Source organism: Odocoileus virginianus, chromosome 29 (assembly GCF_023699985.2).
Source record: "Odocoileus virginianus isolate 20LAN1187 ecotype Illinois chromosome 29, Ovbor_1.2, whole genome shotgun sequence".
NCBI classification, from domain to species: Eukaryota; Metazoa; Chordata; class Mammalia; order Artiodactyla; family Cervidae; genus Odocoileus; species Odocoileus virginianus.
Genome location: NC_069702.1, coordinates 2,538,933 through 2,553,418, shown reverse-complemented (window position 1 = coordinate 2,553,418; position 14,486 = coordinate 2,538,933). Strand labels below are relative to the sequence as shown.

The 14,486-nt window shown below is 42.7% G+C and overlaps 1 long non-coding RNA gene across 1 annotated transcript; it reads left to right on the top strand.

Annotated features, from left to right (window-relative positions):
- The first annotated feature begins 317 nt into the window (after window positions 1–317).
- Window positions 318–2,686, top strand: LOC110149013 (uncharacterized). The gene is made up of 2 exons (XR_002317317.2): window positions 318–1,522; window positions 2,140–2,686. It is a non-coding gene; the product is annotated as an uncharacterized lncRNA (long non-coding RNA).
- The last annotated feature ends 11,800 nt before the right edge of the window (window positions 2,687–14,486 follow it).

Below are 14,486 nucleotides of genomic sequence, written 5' to 3'. Positions count from 1 at the left end.
GAAGCCAAGTGTAATTCTACAGTGAAGACAGCAAGTACAGAACGCCTGGGACCGCCTGCCACCGCCTCAGCAGGCACGTTGAGTGATCACATCGCCGTTTGCAGCAGGGACACATCCTTGTTCAGAGTTCATCTCCAGAGCTATTTCCACTGAGTGGAGGCCCGTTTTCTGGGCCTTGGTTTCCTCATCTATAAAATGAGCTTGGCAGCACTTGTCATTCAGCATGGTCATAAAGGTTAAATGCGACATCATATGACGTCATCACCATGGAAAGGGCACAGCTTGATGCTGCGGGTGAAGCAGACAACGACCTTCTGAGCAGCAAGCGTCTGTCCAGCTCTGGCTCTGTCCAGGGGTGGGCTGAGTGCTGGGGGTGCGGTGTGTTTGCTTGTCCTTTTTTTGTTTGTTTTTTGCATATTTGGCATTAGGCCAGTCCAGGTCAGCCTTGCTTTACAAGGGTCCTTATCATGTAAGATTTAGATTTCTCTTCCTCTACCTTTGAGGTGAGGCATCATGCCTGTATGATCCAAACTTCTTGTTGAAAGCACCATTCCCCCACTTTTTCTCACCCCCTGTTTGTTGGAGCTCTGGGAGAGTGACTTTGGGTGGCCCCAAGCCTAGGTGTACTGTACCCGGGGGTATGGCCTCCTGGCTCTTGGCTCAGCTCAATATTAAAGGGTCCTCCCCTGTTCTGTCAGCAATGACCTTCTCCAATCCTGAGCTGTTCCAGCTGGTAACTGTCAACGGGGCTGCCATCCTTACATCAGCTGGTCTTGACCTCTGAGGTTCCTGGTTTTTACCTGACAATGGACTGACCTTCCTGGGTTCCTGACTGTGGCTTGAAAGTCTTAACCTGATTTAGCTCCTTTGTTTTCCCTATTTCACTTCCTGTTTTCCTTGTAGAATAAAGGAATGAGGTAGAAAAGGGTGGAGACATCAGGGTTTGACAGACTTGGGTTCTGTGGCTGCTTACTAGCCCTGTGATGCTAGGTAAGCTAGATTTTCTGGGCCTCGGTTTCCTCATCTATAAAATGAGCTTGACAGCACTTGTCATTTAGCCTGGTCATAAGGATTAAATGCGACATCATGTGATGTCATCATCATGGAAAGAGCACAACTTGATGCTGGGGGTGAAGCAGACACTGATCTTCTGAGCAGCAAGCGTCTGCTCAGCTCTGGCTCTGTCCCGGGGGCCGTTCAGCAGTGAGGAGAGGCGGGGAGCAGTGCACACAGCTACCTGCTCAAACAAGCTTACTGTCTAGAGGGAGAAACGCACACAGACAAGGAAATGAGTAAAGGAACAAAAGGTGCTGGATAGTAAAACACTCTGAAGAGAACATGTCAAGGCCAGGGGACGGGAAGGAATAGGGTAGGAAGACCAGCCACAGCCTCCAAGAGGAGGAGATGGTTGAGCCAAGACCTAGTTGACAAGAAGAAGCCAGACATGGGAGGATATGAAAGAAGCACTTTCTGAACAGAAGAACTGGCAAGTGCAAAGTCCCCGTGGGCCAGCACAGCCCAGGTGAGTGTGGGTGAGAGGCTAGCGAGGCTATAGAGAGAGTGGGAAGTAGAAGACCCTGGGGGAGGCAGGTGGCCCTTTGGAGGCTCAGGTACTATTGCGTCCCTTTCTGTCCTTCCTCCCAAATCTGGCCTCAGGCTGGTACCTCGTTATCTCCTCTGCCTTACAATTTAGCTTGGGAATCTTAGCCTAGTACCAAATTCTGACCGTGTTCCCAGTGTCTTGGTGTTAAGGACTTAAGGCTCTTCCCCGTTGCCCCCCACCCCGTACAACCAGATGCACAATTTATTCCCAGTTGCTAAGACTCATCTTTTGAGAAACCTGTCCTTTCTTGCTGTTGCTTGTCCCAGTCGTTGCCTCGTGAAGCACTGTCCCATGCTTCCAGGTTTACACGTAGGTTTTGCATGTTCATAATTTCTTCTGAAAACTTACACTCTTCTCTCATCTCTCCAGCTACACATAGGGTCCTTCAAACAGAACCATCACTCCTTCCTTTCCTTTGGTAACCCTCCATGACTACTGCCTTGTTTAGCTACTGAGTAAATGAAAGCTCCCCTCTCCACTCGAGCCACAACGGGCATCACTGTTGACACCATCTTTCTGTTTTACGTTCTTTATAGCTTTCTCACTATCTCAGTTTATCTGGTCTGTTCATCGGCTGCCTGCCCCAGTGGAAATGTCGATGCCACAAGAACAGGGACCTCACCTGTGTTTTCACTGTGCTGCCCCACGAGAAGCTCAGTGAAGGAATGAATCTGCACTGAAGACTTGGCCTTTAGTGGGTATGTTGGTCAAGTTAGCCTCATTGGTCAGGTGATTCTGACTTCATTGTGCAAAGGAGAAACTTGTTCTGGAAAGGCATCTTATGCCTTCTCCCTGACTCTACTTCTTGGAAATCAGACTCTGGGGGTCTGCAGCAGACCTTTGGGTCAGTGCTTTGGGTCAGTGGCAAAATCGTGCATGTCCTGTTATGTCCCTGTGGCCTGTTTCAGTACTTGATCTAGAGGTGAAAAGTTTGGGAGCGTTGGCAGCAGCTGTCCTGAGGTATACATGTTCCCTGAAACTGTGACTTCATTTGCTTAATTCATTTCAACCATCTCCTTTTTAATTGACCATTTACAATCCCCCAGGACTATAGCAATGACCTGTGGGGTTAAGAGAAAATAATGGTGTGTCAATGATGAGCCTGCTCTCTGCGCCTTGACACCCACTTTGCCTCCCCCGCTGGCTTGGGGAAGATGTGGTTTATATTAGTGACCCGGAGAAAGTTCGTGCCCTCTGGGAAAAGTATGTCCATGAAATGGCAGAGTGATTAATAGTTTACTTGCAGCCCTGACATCCAGCCTGTCAGGACCCTTCAGTGGCCTTTGATGTAAAACACACGGAGAGGCCTTGGGCCATCCTTATCTGCTCAGAGGAGAGAAATCAGAAATGAAGAAGGGTGGGCTGAGGCTCTGAATGGGGGACTTCAGGGGTTTAGATGGTGAAAACAGACAGGGGCCCGGGCATGGGGGTGGGCAGCACTCAGCAGGGTGCTCTATCTAGTATCTTCTCTGAGTGCTCATTTTTTCCTTTTTAAAAATCTTGTCTTCTTCATTGGGTACCCCCATATCAACTCAGATCCCTCAAGTCACACAGGGTAATGATTTCACAAATTATATGAGGTGTTCCCAGGAGTAATGTCACGGATATTTGTATTTCTCAGAGTGGGTAGGTGGGTGGGTGCGTAATGGCTATGCCTTAGGGTTGAACCATTAATGATCATTTAAAACTCTCTGGCCTGTGGAAGGAGCCATGTTTCTTTAAGAGAACAAAAGAACCCCAAACGATCCCCAGTTGCCCAGGACAGAGGACAGAGTCTGCAAACAGGCAGTCTACAAGCTGAATCCAGCCCACAGCTGTATTTTGTTTGGCTGCAGAGAGCTGAAAAACTTTTCAATAGCTGCCAACATTTAACAATAAGATTTCAATTTCACATAACAATTTGGATTTCTGCTTTCTCTTAAAAGACTGGAGATCTGGAAAAACTGGGCTTGGGTTCCCTCACAGCCAAAGGGGCTGCAGGTGAAGAGAGGTTTCTCCCCTTTAACCTGAACAAGGTCTCTTTTCACTGATTCCCCCCAAATGGTACTGTATGTTCATTGCCATTTATCACTGTGTTTGAACTGTTGTTTAATTTATTCCTCATCTACTTTATGCATATTTTGGGTGAGTTATTTAACCTATTTTCTTTGAAATCTCAGTGTTTTGATCAGTAAACTGGGGATACCAAAACCACCCTGAATGGTGATGTTCACAAGAGATAGCGCCAATAAAGAGCTTAGCACAGTGCCTGGCCTATAAAGCATGTTTAGCAGGTGGTAGTGATCATCTTATTGTAGACATGAATTTAGGCCCTCCACTCAGTAGGTTCCCTCTGGTGATTCCATCTTGTTTTTGAAGCTAAACTATTCAAATCAATGCTTTAGGAAAAGGTTCTGCCTTTATAAAGACGGCCCCCCCCCCCCACTTCCTCTTCCCTGCACTGAGATCAATAATATTTCAAAGTAGCCTGGATTTTGGAGTTTTAAAGAATTCTTTGAGGATGCTGATTGCAAATACTCCACCTTCTGAGGTGAGAATTTAGGAAGCACTGTGTGCCTTATCATTTCATGGTAAATTGGTGTTGAGCTAACCAGAAATGTATCTGGCTGAGAATGAATAGATGCAAAAAGAAATAGTCCTTAAAAAAGGATGTTAGGATAGTCTCTAGCAGTTCTCTGTCCTCCTGTGGAAAAAATGAGGCAAGGGAGAGCAGCAGTTGGTCTAATGAGTCACGACCCATAATGAGACACATGTGGCCTAAAGCACTTGACTCCTAGCAGACATTCTGTTTGCCTTCCTTACTTTGTAATTCCTCCTGTGGTTCTTCCCGGGCCTGTTACCTACAGCATGGCAATCTGGAAGCAATGGTGTTTAGTACAGTTTGATGTATGGTTTCAAATAGTTCTGTCTATAGCCATGAAACCTCACTTTGATACAAGGAGGAGGTTGGCTCATTTGGAATCAGGTCCACACAGAGGAAATGACCAACTCTTGATTCTTTTGCTCACATTATTTGCTAACTAGAAAGAGGTCTGTGCTTTTGGATGTGTGCCTCTGAGATGTTGATTTCCATCATGGCTGCTGTGGTGTGCTTAAATTGGCATGAACCAGAATGCTTTTGGATACAAGTGACAGGCAGATAAAGGTATTTTGTTATTTCATTCATCAAGAAGTCAAGTGTGGGTTTAATTCTTTCCTACAAGCAGGGCTCAAGCTTTTGCAGATAGTTGAGCTATGTTTCCCACTGGCACTCGTGGGAGAGTCTTAGAATAAAATTCCAGGAATAGAAAAAAAAGTTGCTTTAGTACTAAAGCTCTGTTCTACGTCACATGTAAAATTTTACATTGAGGAACAGTTGATAATTCTTAGATGAAGTCTGTTAGGGCCTTATTTAAAGATTTTTTTCCTGTCACTTGTGAGAGAAGAAAAGCCATGTTGAGAGTTTGTTGACATCCATCAGAGGAGGAGAGTATCAGGCTTTCCTGGTGGTTCAGTGGTAAGGAATCCGCCTGCCAGTGCAGGAGACATGGGTTCAATCCCTGATCTGGGAAGATCCCATGTGCCGTGAAGGAGCTATGCCGATGCCCAACTATTGAGCCTATGCTCCAGAGCCCAGGAGCCACAATTACTGAGCCCACGTGCTCCAACTGCTGAAGCCCAAGCGCCCTAGAGCCCATGCTCTGCAACAAGAAAAGCCACCGCAATGAAAAGCCGGCACGGTGCAACTAGAGAGAAGCCCTAGCTTGCGGCAACTAGAGAAAGGCCTGTGCAGCAATGAAGACTCAGCACAACCAAAAATAAACAAATAAAAAAATTATAAAAAAAGGAGAAGAGTATCCACAAGCTTGTGTAATGTGGCAGACATCATCTGAAATTTCTGGCTGCAGTGGTAGTGAGATGGCAACTGGATAAGCAAGGAATGCTCTGTGTTGGGTGGTTAGGGTGCTGGCATCTGGAGCAATAATAGCTGGTGCATGGTGAGGAGATCTCTTGGGGGTGGTGTTAGAAGGTGCTCTGACCACTGGAAGAGCATGTGAGTTCACAGCAGTAACTATAGAAGGTACAAAGTAAATTCCCAATTAGAGATGGTACCTTGAGAGAATAATATGCAAGGATCTGGGTCAGGATTTCTCAACATATAACCTCTAGTCTAGCTGTGTCAAATCATCTGGCAGATTTCTTGATCTTACCCACCAGCCTTACGTTTAAAGAATTTTTAGCAGCATGGCCTGAGAACCTGCATTTTAATCAAGATCTTCTAGGAGATTTGAAGGCATAGATAGCAGATGAGGCAACAAGAACCGTAGGACTCCAGAGACAGGTGGCTTCAGAGAAGTGAACTGACTTTTGCATCAGAGTTAACCTGGGAGCAGTTGACATTTCTGGCCTCAAGCTGAAGGTGAAGACTCTCAGGTTTACACCTGAGGGTTGCATCTTTTGGAAGAGAACTGAAGGCCTCCAGCAGTTGACCAGCTCCTCACTCAGGACTTCTGCGTAATTTGGGGGCTGTACTGGATGGGAGGCCACAGGGGGTCAGGAACCTTTGAGAATCAGAGCATAATTTCAGCAGCTGGCAAGGCAAAGATTCATATTCAGGACCTGCCAGGAAGAGAGACTGTGTGGAATATACCAGCCTCTCAGCTGAAAAGCCCTGCCAAGGGAAAATAAGTTGTGATGTGGATGAAACCAGGGCCTCTCATGCAGAGTGAAGTAAGACGGAGAGAGAAAAACAAATACATCATATGTTAATGTATGCATATGGAATCTAGAAAAATACTACTGATGAATCTATTTGCAGGGCAGGAATAGAGACACAGATGTAGAGGATGGACTTATGAACACGGGGAGGGGGAAGGAGAGGGTGGGAAGAACTGAGAGAGTATCACTGACATATATACTACCTTGTGTAAAATAGACAGCTAGAGGGAAGCTGCTCTGTAGCCCAGGGGATTCAGCTCGACGTGCATTGATGACCTAGAGAGGAGGAGTGGGGGGTTGGGAGGAAGGCTGAAGAGGGAGGGGATATATGTATACTTATGGCTGATTCACATTGTTATAGAGCTGAAATTAACACTTCATTGTAAAATGATTATATTCCAATAAAAAGTAAATATATTAAAATTACAAGAACTACAACAGAGCTTTCACAGAACGCCACATTTATTGGCCTAGTGAAAGGTAGGGTGCACCCTCTTTAAAAGAACTTACTATCACATGGAACTTCTACACCCTTTAATATGCAATGTCCTTCCTTCATTCAGAAAAACTATTAGTCATGGCAAAAGAGGGGATGACAAGAATAAAAATCAAGAAATAAAACAAATAATAGAAATAGTCCTATATTGGAGTAGCTAACTAGAAATTTAAAATAACTATGACTACTGTATTTTAAAAAATAAGGGAAAAGGTAGAGAAAATATATATTAAAAGAATTTTCCCAGAGAATTGGAATTTGTAAGAAAGGATAAAATCAAATTCTAGGAGGAAAGAACAATACCTGGAATTAAGAAGCTATTAGATAGGCTTAATGTCAGTTTAGATAAAGTGAAATATAGGAACAGGGTGATTGGAAATAACCAAGCAGAAGCACAGAGAGAAAAAAAGAATGAGACTGCAGGAAAGATGATTGAGACATGTAGGGCATATGTGTGATTAGAGTTCAAGGAAAAGGGGAGAGAGAAAAATTGGTCAGAGAAAGAGTAGGACAAAAGAATCTTTGAAGACATAATATTTAAAAACATTTCCCAAGCTGATGAAGGATATTCACACACAGATTTGGGAAGTTTTTCGAACCTCAAGCAAAATAAATATGGAAAAAAAAACCACCCCACATACAGATGCATCATAGTAAGATAGTGGAAAATTATAGACAAAGAGAAAAATCTCAAAAAGAGTTAGGAAAAAGTGCACATTACCTTCAGAGGAGCAAAAATTACTCTAATAATTGACTTTAAGAAAATGAAGATATTTTTAAAGGGCTGAAAGAAAAACTATCAACCCAGAATGCTATATCCAGACAAAATATTCTTCAAAAGTCAAGGGGAAAAAAGGAAAATGAGAGAATTCATTGCCAACAAACCTCAATAAGAGAAATTCTAAAGAGAGTTCTTGTGACAAAATGAAAATAATTGCAGAGGAAACCCCCAAATTGCAATAAAATTGAAATAAAGGTGACAGAAATGCTGTTATACAAATATGTAAATTCAAATGAATTTTAAATAAATATTAACTCTATGCTATATACGATCATGGGGTTTCCCTTGTGGCTCAGTGGTAAAGAATCCGCCTGCCAGGGCAGGAGATGCGGGTTTGATCCCTGAGTTGGGAAGACCCCCTAGAGAAGGAAAAGACAACCTACTTCAGTGTTCTTGCCTAGGAAATCTCATGGACAGAGCGGGCTGGCAGGATACAGACCATGGGGTCATGAGAGGGTCGGTCATGACTTAATTACCGAACAAAAATATATGACTATATATGATATTAATACATATAGTATTAATCATTTGTTTCTGTATATAGAGAGAATTAAGATTTAGGATAATATTAATGCAAAAGTTGAAAAGATTATAAATGCAGTTAAAGTTTTCTAAAGTTTTGGCATTGTATAGGAATACATAAAAATAATAATTTAGATCAAGGCTGTTTATTGTCACCCTGCTGATTTAACTTATATGCAGAGTACATCATGAGAAATGCTGGGCTGGAGGAAGCACAAGCTGGAATCAAGATTGCCGGGAGAAATATCAATAACCTCAGATATGCCGATGACACCACCCTTATGGCAGAAAGTGAAGAAGAACTAAAAAGCCTCTTGATGAAAGTGAAAGAGGAGAGTGAAAAAGTTGACTTAAAGCTTAACATTCAGAAAACTGAGATCATGGCATCTGGCCCCATAAATTCATGGCAAATAGATGGGGAAACAGTGGAAACAGTGTCAGACTTTACTTTTTTGGGCTCCAAAATCACTGCAGATGGTGATTGCAGCCATGAAATTAAAAGATGCTTACTCCTTGGAAGGAAAGTTATGACCAACCTAGATAGCATATTAAAAAGCAGAGACATTACTTTACCAACAAAAGTCCGTCTGGTCAAGGCTATGGTTTTTCCAGTGGTCATGGATGGATGTGAGAGTTGGACTGTGAAGAAAGCTGAGTGCCAAAAAATTGATGGTTTTGAACTGTGGTGTTGGAGAAGACTCTTGAGAGTCCCTTGGACTGCAAGGAGATCCAACCAGTCCATCCTAAAGGAGATCAGTCCTGGGTGTTCATTGGAAGGACTGATGCTGAAGCTGAAACTCCAATACTTTGGCCACCTCATGTGAAGAGCTGACTCACTGGAAAAGACCCTGAAGCTGGGAGGGATTGGGGGCAGGAGGAGAAGGGGACGACAGAGGATGAGATGGCTGGATGGCATCACCGACTCGATGGGCATGAGTTTGAGTAAACTCTGGGAGTTGGTGATGGACAGGGAGGCCTGGTGTGCTGCGATTCATGGGGTCGCAAAGAGTCAGACACGACTGAGTGACTGAACTGAACTGAACTGAAGTTAAGGAAGCATTTTAACAGTAAATGATCACTAAACCAGTTGTAAAATGTACATAGGAGAAAATGGAACAATAAAGATAAAAATTATGATTAATTATTAATCAAAAAAAGCAGGAAAAGAGAAAAAATATGGGTTACATTTAAAATAAATGGTAATATGGCAAATAAAAATGTCAATATATCATTAACTACACTAATATAAGTGAACTAAATAGTCCAACTAAATCAAGTGACAAAGTTTTAGTAGTCAAATGGCAGGCAGTGATATTGGAGGTTGGAAATATACTGATCCAAGTCTTACAATGACAAACACATTTGTTAAAACTGTGCCTGAGCTCTCGTGGCAGGAAGACCATGCTACCAATTCTTTAACTTCAAGGAAAATGTTTGGAAGACAGGATGTTTAAAGTGTGTGATGGTTGTGACCAGATGTATTATTAGAAGAAAGAAATGCATTCAGACTAGGATTTGCTGATTTGAAATCATGAATAAAAATGGTTCTAAGGAGTCCAGATATTTGAATATTGAAAGATTAAAAAATCCATTGGCTTTTAGACTCCAAAGACTAGGAAATAAGATGGAGAAACCCTTTGAACAACATTGGTTTATTATGGTGCAGATTGATAGCAAAGATCAGATTATATGGCTTTTTACATCCGAGCTGGATGGCCTGAAGTTGGTTGCCATTAAGTTGAGAGAGTCATGAGAGCAAGAGAGCAAAGAAATGTATCAGACTATAAAATGAAATTTAAAAACTAATGTTTGCAACTAGCAGGAGGCAGATAGATGGGAAACATTACTATATTTTTGAGGAAATTTTATTACCAAAGAAATATGAATAAAGAACCATGAAACTAGACTAAAAATGCCTTTTCCTGTTTAATGGATTTGATAATATTTGGACCCCACAGTTTGAACTTGCAGGAATGTTTTCACGTCTGGGAAATCTCTAAAAGGGCATTCTTTCCAATGTCCACTTCAGATGTAGCCCAGGAGGCCATGGTGGACATGGACACCCAACGTCCCTTAGGGTGGAGCCATGAGTTACGGAGAAAAATAGACTTCTGTCCAATGTCCTCTTAGCAAAATCAGGGTCTAATCAAGAAACCTGTTCTATCTTCAGAATAAAGCTTTTTCTAATACCTGTCTAGCAAAATTCCATCGTTGCCATGGCATAATTATGCTGAGTAGTCCCCATGATTTCTATTTGTGAATGGAAGTTTCACTGTGGTTATCCTATCTCCCTCCCCACTGTATAAAGATGTGTGTGTGTGAGAGAGAGATGAGTTCATAGGAGATTGGATCACAAAGACCACATTTGGTCATGAGCGATAGACAATAAGGGGGAGTCAGCATTCCCTTGGGAGTCCTGGACTTTGAAATGATTGGATGGGACTTTGGATTGCCTCCCTTGGGGAGAAAAAGTGAAATGGACATTCAGTGACTAAAGTGTTGGACAGTAACTGAGAACAGTGTGTGTTTCCTCTACTTCTTGAGCCTGCAGACAGACAGACCCGTTCTCCATCTTCCCTTGTAGTTATGTGTGGCCAAAGTGCCCGAATTCTGTGGGTAGAAGTGCGTTATGCTGCTTCCAGTCCTGGCCCATAGAAACTTCACATGATCTCCTACACGCTGTCTTTATCCATAGGCCGACTTGACGGCAGTGCCCTGGGGGACTTTGGAAGATGTATACTGATGGTGGAGACTCAATCAACCTTTGTCCTCAAATAACTGCATGGCACCTCCCTATATGCCCACCCTCAGCCACTGGCCTTCGTGAACTTCCACTGTATTAAGTCAAAGACATCTGGAGGTTATCTATTTCAGCAGCTACCAGTATTCCCTACAAGTCATCCCCTACATTCTTGGATACCCTTTAACTTGTATTAATACCCCGATGGTTACAGAGAGCAAAGAATGAGCTTTGACAGCTGGGTAGCCAATAGTACACAAAGAAGTAGATCCTTGCTGGATTTGGACATCCCAGAGAATTGAAAAGGGTAAAGCATATGCTCATGGCTCCAGACATTGAGTGGAGTTATTTTACAATCCTGTTTCTGAGCCACCCCTCATGACCTTAAAACTTTTCCCACAATTCCGGTCACTGATGTGGCAGCAGGGCCTGTGAGAGAGCCACCCCTTACTACCACTGAAAACATTTGTTCTGCTGTGGATGTGCTTACAACATGTCTCTCTTAGAGCAGTTTTCTGCAGTGGGGTCAACATATTTTTCCACAGACCACAAATCCTGGAAATGTCTGACTAACTCTAGCATCATGTCTTAAGGGGGTAAAATAGTTTTGCTATCTGGCCCCAGGAATGTAGGCCTGCTAATTTCAAGTAATTCATCTCATACGGGTGTTTTTGTGTGTTTGCATGTTTTCCTTGGTCAACTATACAGTCATCTCATTGCAGCCAGAAGCAATTTGTTCCTCTGAAACCATCCAGCTTACATGTTTTGCTTTCCAACCAGGAAGGGCGTTGTGGGGAACTGTTCTGTCTGACACAGACTGATTCATGATTACATTAGGGAAATAGTTTCTTGTCATCTTATTAGAATATGAATTTGGCTGCTGAGTGAGGCTTTGGTTCAGTTTGCACAAGAACAGAAGAGAATAAGGTTGCTTTTGAGCCTGTGTGTGATTCTGTGTGCCTGTCTTTTATTATGCAACAAGACCAAAAAAATAAAGTGGATTCTCAGAGCCCTAGAACATGCGTGATTTGTCATGAAGACGGGAAGCAGGTTTCTGGGAAGCCATGCTTAGGCCCAATTCAAGAGTTTTGAATCTGATGATTTATTTAGGAAGTCTGATGGGAGGAAGCCTGACCCTAACTGGCTGAGGCCAGCATAAAAGAGCTGACAACAGGAGGTTGTACTTGATTTTTGTCAATAAAGGGAAGCCTCCACCGCTTGCCTCACACCTTCTGAAAGTCTGAGGATTGTACTATGCCATTCATCTGAGAGATTCCTCACTGGGGAATGAGAATTTGAGATTCGGGGATCTGGTGATAGAATTTTAGGATTACGCATGGCAACAAAGCTGAGTTGGATCCACTGATTGATCCTTTCCTTCATCATGTATTTACTAACAGTTGCCACAGTAGATGTCCTAAGCCAGGACCTGGGGGTACAGTGGGCAGCAACACAGAGTTTTAGCCCCTTTGAAATTTACAGGCCAAAGTGGGAGACAGATCAGTACAGAGACTCAACTACAGAGAAGCATAGGGAATGCTATGAAGTGGGTAGCAGAGCTGCGAAGGGATGCCAGAGAAGAGTCAGCCCGTCCAACTTTGTGGAAGGGCCGGGGAGGGCTTCTTGTAAGAAATGATGTCTAGACTGTGACACATGAGATGAGGGGAAAGCAGCTAGGTAAAAGACCGGGGTCAGGGTCAGGGTCAGGGAAACTGGGTGATTGAAAGGAATGGGCTAATGAGTTTTAAGAGAGGGAATCACAGAGGCTATATGGTGGGAACACAGAGCAAGTAACAAATGACTAGATTCTAACACGGGAGGCAAGAGAAGTTGAAATCTAACTGAGGACAGGAGTCGGATCTTGCTGAGCCTTGTGGAATATTTTTAAAAAGGCTGCCCTGTATTTCAACAGAGATGAGATATATGTTCTTTTTCAGATTCTTTTCCATTGCAGGTTATCACACACAAGGTATTGAAAAGAGTTCCCTTTGTTACTCAGTAAGTCCTTGTTATTTTATATATAGTAGTGTTTATCTGTTAATCCTAAACTCCTAATTTCATGTGTGCATTTTTCATGTAAAACAGTATTATCCACAGGACCTCAAGTTCTTAGGTTTTCAACCAGATAATATTGAAAAATGGGCTTCCAGGTTAAACAATTCCAGGTAGCATGAGAAGAAGTTAAATTTCTTTACTAAGAAACTGAATATGTTAATGTGCCTTGTGACTCTGAGAAAGGACCACCATCTGCAACACTCTTTAAACTGTTTACCTAAGATTCTCCTAGTGTGCCTGACCACAGAAATCTTTTTAGTTTTGGGTGGAGCATCATAAAGCATAGGGCTGATTGTAAGCCATTTAGAAAAAGACACCATGTCTCTGAGGCTGAGCACTGCCTCTGGGGCAGGGGGATCCCAGCCCCACTCCTGCCCCCTCCCCTGGCCTGTTTTGCATGTGTATCTGTGACCAGGGCACCCAGTGGCTAACACACTAACGACTATTGGATTCCTCTCTCCAGGAGAGACAATTTGTTGGTTTGCTAAAGTCTCCAGGGATTCATTCCGAGAGTGAAGGAACAGGACTCAGAAATGCCGTTCCTTTGTCAAAACAAACACAGGCGCCCCTGCGTCAGCAAACCCCACGGAGAGTAACTTGCTCAATATTTGAAATAGAGTTTAAAGGAGGATTTGGGGTCTTAAACTTGACATTGAGGAGGGAAAAAAAAAATCTTTGTTAAGAAAGAACATATGTGACACAAGTGCTGTGCAGCTGAAAATCTTGGTTAATTTTGACACCTCCAGATTTTTTAATTGAAAATAAGATATAGAAAACTCTCTCTTAAAAAAACTCATCTTTCAGACAAATAAAACCTGTCATAAAAGGCAAGAAGCTCCAGGTAACATCTGCCTAAAGACATGATGTTTTGAAAACAGCAAAAGTAGGAGAGAATTCCTAGGACACATTTGTTGAAAATCTTAAAGGGCCAAAATCCCATATCCAGAGGAGTTTCCTGAAATGTACTTTCTCAACATATTCTTACCAATTCATATAATTTTCACCAGCTCTGGATCTTACAAATATCATTAGAAGGGTGACTCACATTAACCAACAGATAAATTTATGATTTAAGAAAGATATTAATAGTAACAATACTCAAAGAATAGAAAGGCTCAACAGTTTACATAATATTACCCTCCCTCCCCCAATCTAGTATGAATCCTTGACCAGGTTTTCAAAAACTGTAAGAGAACCAGTTAAATGCAGGCAGGTTAAAGCAAAAAGATAAAGGCCGAGTCTTATCAGGAAGAGAACTCTCCCTCCCTCAACCACAGCCGCCACCCCCACCCCGACCCCGCCCCAGTCACGCCAACTGGACTATCTGCCAAGTACTTTCCACAATAACTTTTATTAATTTCATAATCCTAAGAGGTTCATATTATTCCCAATTTGCTAATGAATAAATTGAGTTCAGAGAACTTAGGAAACTCTCTCAAGTCCTTACAGTTGAGTGTTGAATTCATATTTTAACCCAGATTCTTCAATGAATGCATGATCTCTGTTCAATGTTTTTGCTTCCAAAGGCAAAGTTGTCCCCTCTAAATACATTTAAGTTGAAAGTCAAAGACAATAGATCTGGAACAAGTAA